This window comes from Muscardinus avellanarius (genome assembly GCF_963383645.1).
Source record: "Muscardinus avellanarius genome assembly, chromosome: 4".
NCBI lineage: Eukaryota > Metazoa > Chordata > Mammalia > Rodentia > Gliridae > Muscardinus > Muscardinus avellanarius.
This window is the reverse complement of record NC_137789.1, coordinates 38,257,703-38,272,918: the sequence shown is the minus strand read 5'-3', so window position 1 is coordinate 38,272,918 and position 15,216 is coordinate 38,257,703.

Genomic DNA, 15,216 nt, shown 5'->3' with positions numbered 1-15,216 from the left:
CAAATGGCTTCTGATATACACAAGGAGAAGCAAGTAACTTTAATTCCTTCATTTCAACTGCACAGAGTTGATGTGAAATTTCTGGTGGGGACAGAGGCGACAGGTGAGGGCAATGGCGGGGAGCTGGGGCAGCTGCGTGGTTCTCCACAGAGGCGGAAGAGGGGCAGCTGAGGGTGGGCTGTGAGCTCAGCAGCCTCCTCTCTTCTCAGAGACAATTAATTTCCATCTGTTTAAACCTCCCAGGGGACCCTCCCCTCCCCACCTCCATCCCCATCCCAGTGAACCTCCTTGTCACCAACTCAGTGTCAAGTTAAGAAACCAAACCCTTTGAAACACAAGCCCTCACACATCAGAAGTCATGGGAGAGGCCTGCTTGACCTACAGGTCATCCCATGAGACACAAGAAGCAAACAGGGACTTTTAGAAACGACTGCTGCTTCAAGGATTATAAATCAGGGACTTAACATCTGCTTTGGCCCCAAAGCCAGCCTGAGCCCCATAAAATGAGGGATATAAAGTGTATTAAAAAAGTGAAGCCTTTAGTTCTGCTTGGTGTTTGGCTGCAGGAGATGAAAGCCTTTCTTTGTACCATGGAGGCCTCTCCAAGCTGTTTGAAGTACAGTAGCGGGCACTGCCTGGGGTCACTCTTAGGGCCTGGACTTGAAGTGCGGGCCAGCTGCTGGCTGGGAGATTCTCTTGGTGCCTGAGTCCAAGCAGCCTCCTCTAAACAGATCGAATGACTCCTACTGACAACTGTCTCATTCTACTTCCAATCTGATTTCAGCTTGGCCACTGCAGTCTAAGACACTGAACAGCATTTAGGGGTACATTTGCAATCCTGGGGTGCACAGGATAGAAAGCTCCACTCACATCTAGATTTCCTCTGCACTCTTTTTCTCCCAACTTCCCACTTTCCCTTATATCCTGTGGTTTGCTCTCCTCCCTTCCTTCCTTCCTTCCTTCCTTGTTTTGTTTGTTTGAAACAGTATGTCCTAAGTTGCTGAGGGTCTTGCTAAATTGCTGATTCTAATCTTGAACCTGTGATCCCTCTGTTTCAGCATCCCAAGTGCTGGGATTCCAGGTATGTGCGTCTCTATTTTCTAGTTTCCTCGGTCTCTCTTTTTTGCCTTGATGCTTCATTCTCTTCTAGAAATAGAAACCAGAAATTGATCAATCGCTTATTTAAATGCAAAGCTGTATTTTACTGCTAAATAAATATGACATTTTTCCAGTCTCCATGAAAAATACAATAGGCCTAAAGCTCAGCAGTTATTATCCTGGAGTTTAGCCACATGCTTTGTTCAAATAGCTTTAAAAAAGTGACAAGGTAGATATGGTTTGGATGTGGTTAGAGTGTGTCCCCAAAAGATTCACATGCTGGAAGCTTAATCCTCAGTATGGCAATGTTGAGGTAGCTGAAGCTTTCAGAGGTGGGGCCTAGTAAAGGTAATGAGGCCATTGCAGATGGCTCTTGGAAGGGAGTGAAATAGTTCTTGCAGATTATTCCCTGCAAAAGTACTTTATTATTTAAAAAGCGAGCCTGCCCCCCAAATCCTGGCTTTCTTTTTTTTTTGTCATACTGGGGTTCCTGGAAGCCCTTCTACCTCTGGGCTACACTCCCAGAACTATTTTTATACTTTTTATTTGGAAATAGGGTCTCCTAAGCCAGCGCGGCTGGCTTTGAACCTGCACGATCCTCCTGTCTCAGCCTCCCAAGCACGGGGATTACAAGCATGCGCCACCACGCCTGGCTAAATCCTGGCTTTCTTATCTTACTATGTTATCTCTCCCAGAAGCACTCTGGCCACTGCCATACCATCTGCCATTAGGCCTTCACCAGAGATTAAACTAAGGAGATAACTACCCCATCCTGGACTTTCAGCCTCCCCAACTGTGAGCTAAGTGAACCTTATTTCTTTATATATGATATAGTTTTAAGTATTTTGTTATAGCCACAGAAACAGGTAGTTAAGATTGGGGATCAGGAACCACTCACTGAGGAATTTAACATTCATTCATATTATACAATGAGCCCTCATCAGAAGTGACAATGCAGCAAGCTCTGTGAGGCACTAGGGCTGCTGTGCTCTTATGATGGGAAGATGACGTGTCTTACACCAGAAGAGCAGTGAGAGAGGGGCTGGGTTAGATGTGAGCACAGTGCTGAGGATGTACTGGTCAGAGCCTCCTGGTGAGGTTTCTGGGAGGAGAGAGAGTGATTAAGAAAACACCTGGAGACAATGCTCAAGCTGAGAATGAAAATTAATGAATGTTAAGTAGGTAGAGGGGACTGGCATCCCTAATGTAGAGAAGAATAGTTAAAAAGTAATAGAGAGGAAATGCATGTGGCTCGTTCCACCATTTCTCCTCACTGAGTCTGGCTCAAGCACTGGGAAAGTGATAGAGATGAAGCTGGTCAGGAAGCCCAGCATCAGATCCTGGAAGGTCACGGCAGGAGAATCATTTATAGTGAAGAAGATTGGGAGTGACTCAAATACTCTAACTCGTTTTGGAGGCAGATGGAGGGTGGATGAAAGGAGAAACTGGTGGAAGGGAGGTAGTTACATCTGATAAGAAATGACTGTTGTGATGTAGGTGAAATATATATAAGAGGAAAAATAAAGGCAGTCATTCTGGGGGTGAAGCAGAGAGATAGCTAGCTGCAGAGTATTTAAGAGATAAGCAGCAGTGATGTTAACCTGGGTGACTTATTATATGTAGCAATTGAGAAAGGAACTTGGCATGGTCGTAGCCAAGTGGCTTGGTAGTATGGTAGAAACGTCTATTGTTCCCCCATGTCTGCTTCTCTTCTCCTCTATTACACAGGGAGAGTAATACCCTTCCCTTTTGCTTTTGAGTAGGACCTCGTGACTGAGTGCAGACAAAGGATCATTCACAAAAATGGTATGTGTCACTTGGGGTAGAGCATTTGCTGCTGTGAGACTACTGGTTCAGGTAAGCCAAAATATGACTATTTATATAAATACGGAAACTTACAGTAAAATTAATGAGCCAAAAACTATCCTCTTTAGTAAAAACCCTCCTCCTTTTTAAGGTAAAGGGCCCCTGAAATCCAGGGTCATCCTACTCACCCTGCCTTGGAACTTGCCACGCTCTACCAAACTACACATAATCCCCAAACACAACACGGCCTTTCACAGCGGTTTCATGACACCTACAGATTCTTTACGAGGTCAGTCATTCCTTCTGGCGTACGTATGCTTACAGCGGTTTACTACTGTTGCTGTGCTAATCCATCTTATATATTTCTGACTCCACCCCATCATGCCGTGAACTCTTTCACCTCAAGGTCCCAAATGCCCACCAAGGGAATCAGTGAAGGCAATATTGATATCTCTCATGAATCAAGCAATTGCTGCCACCAGATTGTATCAGAGTAACACAGTGAATAAATAAGAAGATGCCAAGTTTTGTTTAAATTTAAGTTAACTTAGTATACAACATTGTCCATCTTTCTCCTCTAATAGTGTTTCATTTCAGATTCATAGTTCTTTCAGTTGACATTGTTTCTTTCTTTTTTTTTTATGTTACTGGGATTCCTGGGAATCCTTCTACCTCTGGGCTACACTCCCAGACCCATTTTTATACTTTTTTAAAAATTGGAAACAGGGTCTCTTAAGCCAGGGAGCTGGCTTTGAACCTGTGCAATTCTCCTGTCTTCACCTCCCAAGCAAGGGGATTACAAGCCATGCCCAGCAACATTGTTTCAATATGACCTATTTTGAGATACAGCTCTACAGTTTTTCTTTTGAGCAAAGAATTTTCATCATGGCCGTCCCAAACACAATCCAACACTGTTGCAGCCAAGGAGACTCAGGTGCATAGATCTGCTCACTCAAAGACAGCCTGACTTCTCTCCTATAGAACTCTCACTTTCCAGTGAGTTCTAGTCTTCAAACCAAAGTTCCAAAGAAATATCATACTGCTGGGTTCAGACTTCTCTGCACCTCATGGATACTGCTATTATACTCCTGATGGCATGTCAACATTTTGCCACTATCTCTACAGGGAAAAGAGGCTGCAATTTGCATGCAGAAAAAGGCAGCAAGTCAGTCTGGTGTTGAGACTACTGGATAGGTGCAGGATAAGGAAATGAAAGAAGGTGGACAGGAAATGGTTCTTTTCTCCCAGCATCAATAATAACCTCAGTTTCAGAAGGTGGTAGGGAAAAATCATGTCGACTAAATTAATTCTTCCATAGAGGTGACCAGCTTGCTTTGGTTAGCCCACAATGCTCCTAGTTTAACACTGGATATTTCACATCCCAGAAATCCCCTCAGCTCCAGGAAAACCAGAATGGTCAGTCATCAAGCAATGAGACACTAAATTTTCCCAGATCAGTTGGCAAAGATGTAAACATAACTATAATACTTAATTTTAGCAAGAATGCAGAGTAACGGGTACTTACACTGTTGATGGGATGTCTGTAAATGATGCATACTGACCTCCTTCCCCCACTGGTCTCTTCCCCAACAAAACTCTGATAAAATGTCCATAAAATAACATAAAAATTTAAATGTACAGGTCCAAGAGAATGAAGAGGAGATAGCCCCATAATAAAGATATTAACAAAATTTCAGAAAATGAAATGAAATTTCAAAATTGGTTGGATTTACAGAGAAATTGAAATTAGCTACCTGAAGATACTGAAGTTTAGATTTGCCTTTCAGAACCTGGGAAATGCTCGAAAACCCCAAAACCTCAAGGTGAGGATAAAGGTTGGACCTCAAAACAAGAAAAGTGATGGAAAAGTGATCTATCGAAAGAAATATTTTTGTCCCACACACTCCTCTCTGCTCCTTCCATAGCAGGAGACAGAGGTTTCCTCACTGGAGACCCGCATTGGAGGAGCTCTGAACATCAGACACAGCAGAAAGTGTGACTAAGAGAGTCTGAAAGTAGGATCCATAGCCCCATCCCCTGCTCAGCATCAAGACTGTGAGCAGCCTGGCAAGAAGTCAAGGATGTCGGTGGGGGAAACAGAACGCCCCAGGAAAAGGCAGATGATGGTGGGTTCCCCAACAAAATGAACAAGTGTCTGTCGGTAACTCCATAGAGACTCCTGAAGAGCTCCAATTTTACACACAGAGCTTCAGACAAACTTTTTAAGTAGCTCATTATTTGTGTGTGTGTGTGTGGTACTGGGGTGGAACCCAGGGGCTTTTCTATCTCCGGGCTATACTCCCAGACCTATTTTATACTTTATTTGGAAACAGGGTCTTGCTAAGTTGCTGAGAGCCTCACTAAGTAGCTGAGGCTGGCTTCAAACCTGTGCAATCCTCCTGTCTCAGCCTCCCAAGCGCTGGGATTACAAGCGTGCGCCACCACGCCCGGCTATCTCATTATTTTAAAATATACTTTGTGATATTGTAATTATACATCGCAGTGAGATTCAAAGTGATATAAACTTTCACATACCCAGCATTTAGTGTGTGTCTCTCTGGATCTCACCCAACTTCTGCTCCCCCTGTGCATATCTGTGAGTTTGGTAGTGATGCCATCATATATGGACACAGCACTATTTAAACTGTGTCTTTCATTAAGTTTCCTTTCCCCCCTCCCTACCACTTTCCCCAATCCCCTGCCACTATTCTACTGGTCTCTCTCCTCATTTATCACAAGTCCCTTTTGACTTCTAGTTTTTCTCTAGCTCCCACATATGAGAGAAAACATATAGCCCTTGACTTTCTGAAATGGGCTGGTCTCACTTAGCACGATGCTCTCTAGTTCCATCCATTTTCCTGCAAGTGACATAATTTTTTTCTTTTTTATGGCTGAGTAAAATTCTGTTGTTGGTATATACCACATTTTCTTTATCCAGTCATCTGTTATTGAATACCTCGGTTGGTTCCATAATTTGGCTAAGGTGGGTTGTGCTGCTATAAACATGGATGTGCACGTACCACTATAGTATTTTGATTTTAATTCTTGTGAAAAGATACCGAGGAGTGGTACAGCTGGGTCATATAGTGGTTCTACCCCAAGACTTTTGAGGAATTCCATATTGATCTCTTATTTGTAAACAGACAGCTGGGGATTACCATACCTTTGAGGTCAGTCTCTAATGAAAGACAAACCACAGAGTTAGGAGTAGAAATGAACTTGGAGGGAACAAAACATGTGAGGGGCAGAAGAAAACTTGAAGATGATCGTCAATAATCTTAAAAAGGAGAGAGATGAAATAAAAGTAGAAGGCTAAAGAAAGACCATTAGTAAATTAAGAAAGAGTGTCTAGAAACTAAAAATATTCATAAGAAATATTTAAAACTTAATTGAAGATTTTGAAGATACATTTAGGAAATCTCACCCATAAAAAAGTGGAAGAATCAGAGGAAAATGAGGAGGAAGAAAAAGAATGAAGAGAAAGGATAAGAAGGAGCAAAGCATAAAATCGAGATGCTCAGTATTGAACAAAGAAAGTTCTGGAAGGGAAAATATCAGCAAGTAAATTTCCAAAACAAAAATATAAGAATATTTCCCAAAGTAAAAAACCATGAGTTTCCAGACTGAATGTATCCATGTGCCCATAGGCCTAGCATATTAAGTGAAAAAGGACTCAAATAAGACACATTATTGTGAAGTTTTAGAATGTCAGTAATGGGGAAGAGTCAAAAGTTTCTAGACAGAACTGATAGTTTTTTTTTTAAGTTTGAAAGTCAGAATTGCATTTTTGAAACTTTAAAAAGCAACATTGGAACACTGGGCACTAGAAGACGGTAGAACATCGCCTTCAAAATGTTCAGGGGAAATTATTTCCAGTGAAGAATTATATACTGAGCTAATTTCTAAACCATGAATTTGATTAGAATACATATACTTTAACATGCAAACATCAAGAATAATTACCTTCTTGCATTCTGTCCCAAGATTCTTCCTCAGGAAGATACTAGAGATTATTTTCTAAAAAACAAATATAAAACCCAGGAAATATAAAAACACGAGACCTATGAAGGGCATCCAACGCAGGAAAGAGGGAAAGAATCTTCCTAGGAAGATGATGAGGTGAACTCTCAGCATGAAGCCAGACAACAGGTCTAGAGAACAATCGATCCTGATTGGAGTAGGGAAGCAGAGAGATTCCTAAGTTTAGCTCTGAGAAATAAACAAAGAAGAAACCACTAGAACACCTCAAATGTTGACTCTTACCAAGAAGGATGTGAAATAAGTTTAGAGACAGAATGATTGGCAATTAAGTCTAGAAGAATAAAAGAGTTGCCCAAGAAAGGAAATTAATAATATGACATGTAACCATGTGACTAATTTGCTAGCTATATTGATCTAACCATAATAACGAAAGCAGCAAACATTGTTTTAACTTGCAATTGGGATAGTATTGTATTAGGAAGATGAGAGTCAGAGAAAGTTTGCACTGGGATATTGAGTGAGAGTTTGGAGTGGGGTTCTCAAGAAGATAAATTTTCATCTTCCATTAAAAGAAGGTAATGTCAAAACTGAAAAATCCAGAAACGGTGATGGTGGAATTCTTCCAGTGTGGGCTTAAATCCCTACTGACTCAGAGGGTGACAAGAATTTAATGAGCTCCATCGGAACTGCCTCTGGCGTCTGAATATCATCTTCCAAACCTATCATTCTGAAATACGGAGACAGGGCAGTCTGTAACTGGTTTGTACTGATGACTGCAAGCTAACACCGAATTTTCAGGAATTTTGTGAACTGGTTGTTAAATAATCATTATTAAAAGTTAAATTACATTCACTCCTCTAGAAGTGAAAATGCCAGGAAACAAATTCTCTCCTGGAGTCTCCGGGGGGGATCCAGCCCTGTCTACAGATTGATTTCATTCCAGCAAGTTTCAGTTTGGGCTTCTGAGTTTCAGAATTGTAAGATAACACACTGGTGATACTTTAAGTCACTAGGTTTGTAGTTATGTGTTATAGCAACAAGCAGAAACTAATATAGGAGACTGATCCTTTTGGCTTGAGTTCTTGGTAGGGCTGAAGGAGCAAGATGGTATTCCTGGCCTCCAAGGCAGTTCCCCATGGAGCTCATCATTCTTACCACTCTCTGGGTAAGTGCAGACCCAGTGGGGTAATCCCACTGTTGTCCTACAGTCAATACAGAAATGCTAAAGCAGGAGTATGAGTGGGAGGAGCAGGGGCGACACCAAAGTCATGAAAACCTGGATGACATGGGCTGAGCAAACCAAATAAGTATTGTAAGATCATATGTGTGATATGAAAAGAAGGAAAAAAGGGAAAAGAAAACCTTACCAAAGTATACAAGTGCCCTACTTCAAGAAATTAAAACATGAAAATTTCAATCTAAGAGAACAAATACCTTTAGTGGGAATTAATCACTATACAACTACATGGTGAGTATCTGCCATAAAGGACGACCTGAGATTTCTCTTGTTCTCACGCATTTGGTTGCGTTTCTCGTATGTGTGATTCCATCTGAGACTCCACCGCTTCATGAGATAGAACGACAAGAAGAAAATGAACATCTACCACAAGTAGGTGCCTCGTGCACAGCAAGCTAGTTGTCAAGACTGCACGTGTACTCAACCAAGCTTCACCTTAGTATCTAGTTGTGTTGTTTTGTTTTTCATTTCACCTACCAGCTCTGGTAGGTGGAAGATATATCCTTTACTCTCAGAGAATTTTAAGCACTTGTTATTATATAATAATCAGTATGAATTTGCAAAGGAATACATTGCCAGGATGCCCTAAAATAGCAAACAAGACCACGACATTCCCTTATACCACCAAGTACTCATCTGTACATTTTTCACTATCACATCTGACAAAGAATTAGAAGTTATCATGAATTAAAATTAATCAGAAATGAAGATAGTGTTTTATATTATAATATAAATGAAGGGGAGAATAAATTAAATTATACAAATTTGATTTAGGAGCAGTTTTTTGGGTAACATGGTTATATGAATTAAAGTATATCTACATGATAATAAATGACTTATGCGATTGTGACATTTCCTGGACTGAGTGGGTTTCCCCTAAGTTATCTCTTTGGGACCATAGGCACAAAGCCCATAATTTGGGGGCTGGGTCCAAATGAGCAATGTTTTCTTCATTAGGAGCCATGTGGCCATTCTTAGGCTTGACCTTTCTAAACAGTGGACCAAAATTGGAAAGTATTTAGCATGTGCTTCACTTTACTATGCTTCATCTAAAAGTAAACTATTCAAATTACAAGCAAGTATCAACTAGTGACTAATTTCTAGTAGCATATTACCATGGAGCAAAATTTTTGATTAAAATTTTTAAAGGACAGATACTCAGGTCCAGCTGGGCACCTTTCTCGTCAACTCTGATGAGACTCATGCCACTTAGCATTAACCTAACACCTTTTTTCCCAAAAGAGACAACTAGACCAGCTTACTGCTTTTTAGAAAGGCGCACGCTTGTAATCCCCGCGCTTGGGAGACAGGAGGATCGCGCAGGTTCGAAGCCAGCCGCGCTGGCTTAGGAGACCCTGTTTCCAAATAAAAATGTAAAAATAGGTCTGGAAGTGTAGCCCAGAGGTAGAAGGGCTTCCAGGAACCCCAGTACCACCACAAAAAAAAAGAAAGAAAGAAAGACAGAAAGAAAGAAGGAAAGAAAGAAAGGCATTAACAACAACAAACATTTCTTAAGCATGTGCTGTCTCTCAGATGCTCTGCTGCGAACATCTACATATTATTTCAATGAAGCTTCCCAACCACCAGATGAGGCTTGGACTCATGTTATTCTTGCTTCACAGATGGAGATGTGAAGGCCCAGGAAGGAAAGGCGAGTGTGTAAGTCCTCACAGCTAGGAGGCGGCGGTGCTGGGTTCCAATCCAACAGGCAGGCGCTGGAGCCTGTGACTCCACACCGTGCGCTGCCTCCCCAGGTCTCCCACCCGGCTCCCCACCCACCCCCTCATTCTATAACCTTCTCATTTCCTCTCATCTGTCACAGTGGAAGGCGTGGGATGGAAAATCGGAGCTTGGGTCTTTTTTTTTTTTTTTAAGTAAATCTCGAGGTTTTCTTTGACCAGCTAGATTTACCCACTCAATCTGGGTATTGATTCTGCAACTGCAGGGATGAGCCTTCTTTCCATTTGTCGACTTGGCCTCTGCCAAATATTTGCATTCAATTTTTAGAAAGATTGGATCTCCTCCCCTTTCATTTTGGAACATCTTAAAGCCTTATTTCTCACTTTAAAAGAAAAAAGAAAAAACAGGCTTCTTCTATCATCCGTCTGTTTCCCCCAGCCAGAAGAACTAAGGCCAGCATTCCATTCTGTGGTTGGTATTTTTAAAATAACCGGGGGTCAGGAATTTAGGGATGACTTCTTGAAAGGGCAAGTCCCCATTCCTCCATTCCTCATCATTCCTCCTGTATTAACATCTTGCCGTGTAATCATAAAATGCTTCAGAAGACACAAAAGCACTTTGAGGTAATAGTGAGCTACTGGCTGGGATGGGGAGGTGGATGGGTCTATTTGTCCCTCTTGGGAAAAACTGTGTTAGACTAAATCCTGAGTGACAGTAGTCAGAATTAGTGAGAAATGTAACCCAGCTGTACCTGGGTATGTGTCATTTTAAAGAATTTTAAATAAAATTGTGTTCTGCCTTTATTATGTTACTAGAAATTAATCAGACAGAAGGATGGAGGCAGGACTCTCTGAGGCAGTGACATTTGACAAAGACCCAGATGAAATGCGGAAGTGAGTCATGAGAACAGATATGGTGAGAAAGAACAAGTCAGGTGGGGGTGTACGCACCTGAGGAGGGAGGCACAGGTGCACCCTCCACCAGTCTCCACCCCTGAGCAATGAAGTCAGCATCTCAGGAGAGGTTGGTACTTGGGCAATGGCGGGGTTCTTTTTAAAGCTCCCAAGGTGATTCTAACATCTAACATCTCCATCTAACAGGACAGAGAACTGAACGGCATTAATCAGCAATCAGAAGCCCTCTTACAATCAGATAGCTTTAGATACTGTGGAGGCATTTTCACACGCTGTATATAATTTCCATCAACCTCAATCAACCTGATGAGACACATGAAGCAAGTCTACTGACTGCCACGTGGTGATTTGGGGGACACAGAGTGTTTTCCTTCAAGTCACCCAAGGAGGCAACTCTAAACCCCAGCCTTTTCCCCAAGAGGCTAACAGTATGGGTAAGTAGATCTATTCACTACATAAGGAAATTAACAATCAATCAGAAAACAGGCTAAGCCCAGAGTAAAAACCATCATCACATGTGTGAGGTTTTTGGAATGCCAGAGCCCACTGGGATCAGGGGGATTAATTATGGCTGCTTTGGGAGAACGGAACTTTAAATGCTAATGGATAGAAAGGAAGGAGCCAGGAGAGAGGTGAGCTCCATACTCCAAGATATTCCAAGATAAAATGGATTTTGAATAATAAAAACTCACTTGTTCTTAATTTTAAGCCATGAGATTTCGCCATTGTTCCCATTCAAACCTCTATCAAAGAATCAACCAAGTAAGATAGCTCAAATTCCCTTTTGTGTTGTGTTTGTTGGGGTGTAGAAGGTGAGAGTCAAATCTCTTCCTTTTTGACTTTGTATTTAAAAGTGTTCCTGGAAGGGTTCTTCTAGTTTCTCTACTCCCAGGGCCACTGTCCTAGGAGAGAGGCAGTGTTTTCTCTAATCAAGGGTTTGGAAAGAAATGTGGCATGTGTAGCCTCAACCCTTCCTCACTCTTGATTTGTCTTTGGGGTCTAACTGACCACAGAAAACATGAACATTTATATGGTCCCAGTACATGCTCAGGCAGGGTTTATATCTTCCGGGAAGCCTGTGGGGTTTTCTCCCTCTCTTTCTTTTCCTGGTGATTGGTGGTGATAGTAGTGATGATGGTAGTGGTAGTGTATGTATGTGCATGTACTATTTTTCCCACTAATTGTGAATTCACAGGCCACAGTCTCTAGTACAGTAGACTGACTAGATCCTGGTCAAGCAGAAACCAAAACTGTCTCCAGCTACTCTCCTATTCTTGGTGCTAAGGTATTTCTGCTATGATATTTGGCAATACTAACTACTTGGTTTAGGGAATACCCTGTGCCTAAAATAACTTTTTTTTAGAAGGCAAGGACTAGCTTGTTGTCACACTCCATGTGTGTGGGGCCAGTGCTATAGTCCTCTTAAGTATCCTATTGGGTCTTCAGTTTTACTTATTAGTGGCCCACTTGGGTAGTTTTGTGTTATATTTCTTAGCGCTTTAATATGTGAGGGATTTGAGGCATTCCTTGGAAAACAGCAAGGCTACAGCTGATGAAGGAGCCTCAGCTCTCCCTGGCACCAGACTGTCCACAGCCTGGCTGTACCTGTCCTTACCAACATCTCCATGAGCCCTCATGCTGCTAAAAGCCAGTGGTCCATTCCCCATCACCTCCCTCCCACCTCCCATCGGTGTTGGACCCTGTTGCTCAGCATCTTCTCCATGAAGCAATTTCTTCTCTTGGGTGCTTTTCTTCCTCTCAAATGCTTGTTCTCATTTTCCTTTGCTGGTCCCCCCTCATCTTCCTCATCTCTGAGTTGGATCCCCCAGGGTACAGGTCTTGAAACTCTTCTCATTTTTTTATCCACATGTATCATCTGGGTTATCTCCTCCTGTCTTGTGGCTTTAAATCAAACCTACATAACAAGGATCACCAACTTTGCATCTCTAGCCTGGTTCCTCTTCCATAAACTCAAAACTCTCATTCAATCACCTGGTCATCTACCTTTGCGTGTTTTTATAGGAATTTAGGATTTAGGGATTCTTTATTAGCTCCTGGATCTTTTCTTCAAGCTGTGTTCCCTCCCCAGTATTTTCCAATTTCTAAAGGCAATTCCTTTTCAGTTGTTTAAACAAGAACCATGGTGTCCTCCTGACTTCTCTTTCTCTCATACCTGATATATTAGAAAATCCTAGCCAGGAGGGCTTACCCATAATCTCAGTACTTGGAAGGCCAAGTCAGGAGGATCACAGGTTGGAGGATAATCTCAATAACTTAGTGAGATCCTTAACAACTTAACAAGACCCTGTTTCAGAATAAGAAAACAAAAAATGTAAAGGGCTTGGAGTACAACTCAGAGGTAGAATGCTCCTGGGCTCAACCCTAGTTCCATTAAAAAAAAAATCTTATTATCTGAAGCATCACAATATACCCAGAATCTGATTTTTCCTCTGAGTTTAAACACTACCAGTGATTTTCAAGAACATTGCAAAGGCCTCCTAGTGTGTTCTGGCTTCTGTCCCTCTTCTCTTAGCCTCTGCACTACGCAGTGGCCAGAGGAGTCTGACTTACAAAGTCTTTATCTTCAGGAACCCTATGATCTGGCCCCTTTTCCTCTCTGACTAGCATTTCCTACTATCGCCTCCACCCCGACTCTTTCTCCTCCAGCCACTCTGCCTCCTACTGTTCCCATATACACTTAAGTATTGGCTCATGGTGCTCCCTCTGCCCTGCCTGGCCTCCCTCCAAACATCTGTCAGCCTTCACTCAGCTGCCTTTCCAAGGAGACCACCCCTGGGTACTCTGCCTAATTCCAAACTGCCCTCACCACCACTTCCATACTTCTCCCCATTTTCATTACTATCTAAAATACTGTACATTTTATTTATTTAGGTTGTTTCTTATCTTAAGTATAAACTCCATAATGGTATATGTATATACTTTTTGGTCTTGCTTATTGCAGCATCTCAAGTACCTAACAGAAAGTCAAATATATGATAGAACCTCAACAAATATTTACTGAATGGCTAAATAATTGTAAAATTACTTGTTAGACATTTCCAAACTAATTTTGAGCTTTAGCTTAATGATTAGAACTTTGATTGCTTTGGATTTTTAAGAGTTTTTAATTATAAATTTACTTGGACTTTACTTAACTTTAGAGTTTTACTGGAAAAAGAATGTAAGATGACTTTTTCTCTGTGAAATTCATAATGGGAAATGGTTTATCCCTAGTTGAAGGCATCACCACATTGTTGGCATTTTATTAATGTTTATCTTAATGTTGCTGTGGGCACTGTGAGGTCTAGCCATGAGGCCGCGCTGCTGGAGGAGGAATGAGAACAAAGCAAGAAAAACACCCCCTGACCATTCCCTGCCCCGAGATGACCTGGCCATTAGGCCACCAGCCATTGGCTTCCATGACTACTACTGTACCCCCTTCCCTGCCCCATAGAAAGCTCCACATCTGTAAGGAGGTGGGTTTCTGACTCTCATGGACTCTACCCCCAGGTCAGATATCTCCTTCCTGGTTTTATTCCTAAATAAAACCTATTCCTTGCTGCTAGGCTGTGCTTTCTTTGTCCCTATATACCCCAACAGTTGCCATTTAGTCTCCCTGCTAAATTTTGGATGAGCCTATTAGACAATGGGATACAATTAGGTAATTTAATTAGTGTCCCATCTCTGAATTTACCATTGAAGTTTACTGCTCACTCATTGAATAAAATGTTGTCTGTGCCTGGGGATTCTATGCTTACAGAACAAGGCTCCATTGATTAGAATGTTAAAACCAGAGTCAGCTGCAAATTGGAGGACTAAGGGTCACATCTGGCCTTTGTGCACATTTTGATGTTGTTCTCATCTTGCATGGTGCTTAACACAAAATAAAAATACATTCCTATTTTTATTCAGGAAACCTAGAAGAGGCAGCAGTGCTGAAGCCTTTCCCTCTGGCACATGGTGCTCCCTCTGCCCTGCCTCCTTTAGAAAGTGCAGTTAGTCTCCCTTTGACCAAAGTCCACTTTCAGGCATTCAGGATTATGTTGCCTATCTATAAAAATCAGTGTCTCCTCCAGCAACTGGCCGCTATTCTAGGCCCCTAGCTTCAGAGGCCTCACTTTGGACTGTGCTCCTCCTCAGGAGACAAGAAGTCCCAGAGCCCAGGACATGAGCCCTCACTGAGCTTGCATGGACGTTCGCCTAAACCCTGGCAACCCTCCAGGGACCTGTCATCTCAGAATTCCCTGTCCAATTTGTCTGAACCATTTCCAGGACCTGCATGAGCCCATGTCTACTTAGGTTCCTGTGTGTGTATGTGTGTGGGGGGGATATCTAGGGTAGGTAGAAGATAGAGCTTAAAAATGTGAGGTCATCCATATGGAAGGCTCCTAAAGACGTCCATATCCTGGTCCCCAGAAACTGTGAATACTTCACCTTCACTTGGTAGAGACTTTGTATACCTCAGGTTAGGAAGGTTATCCTAGCTTACCTGGACAGACC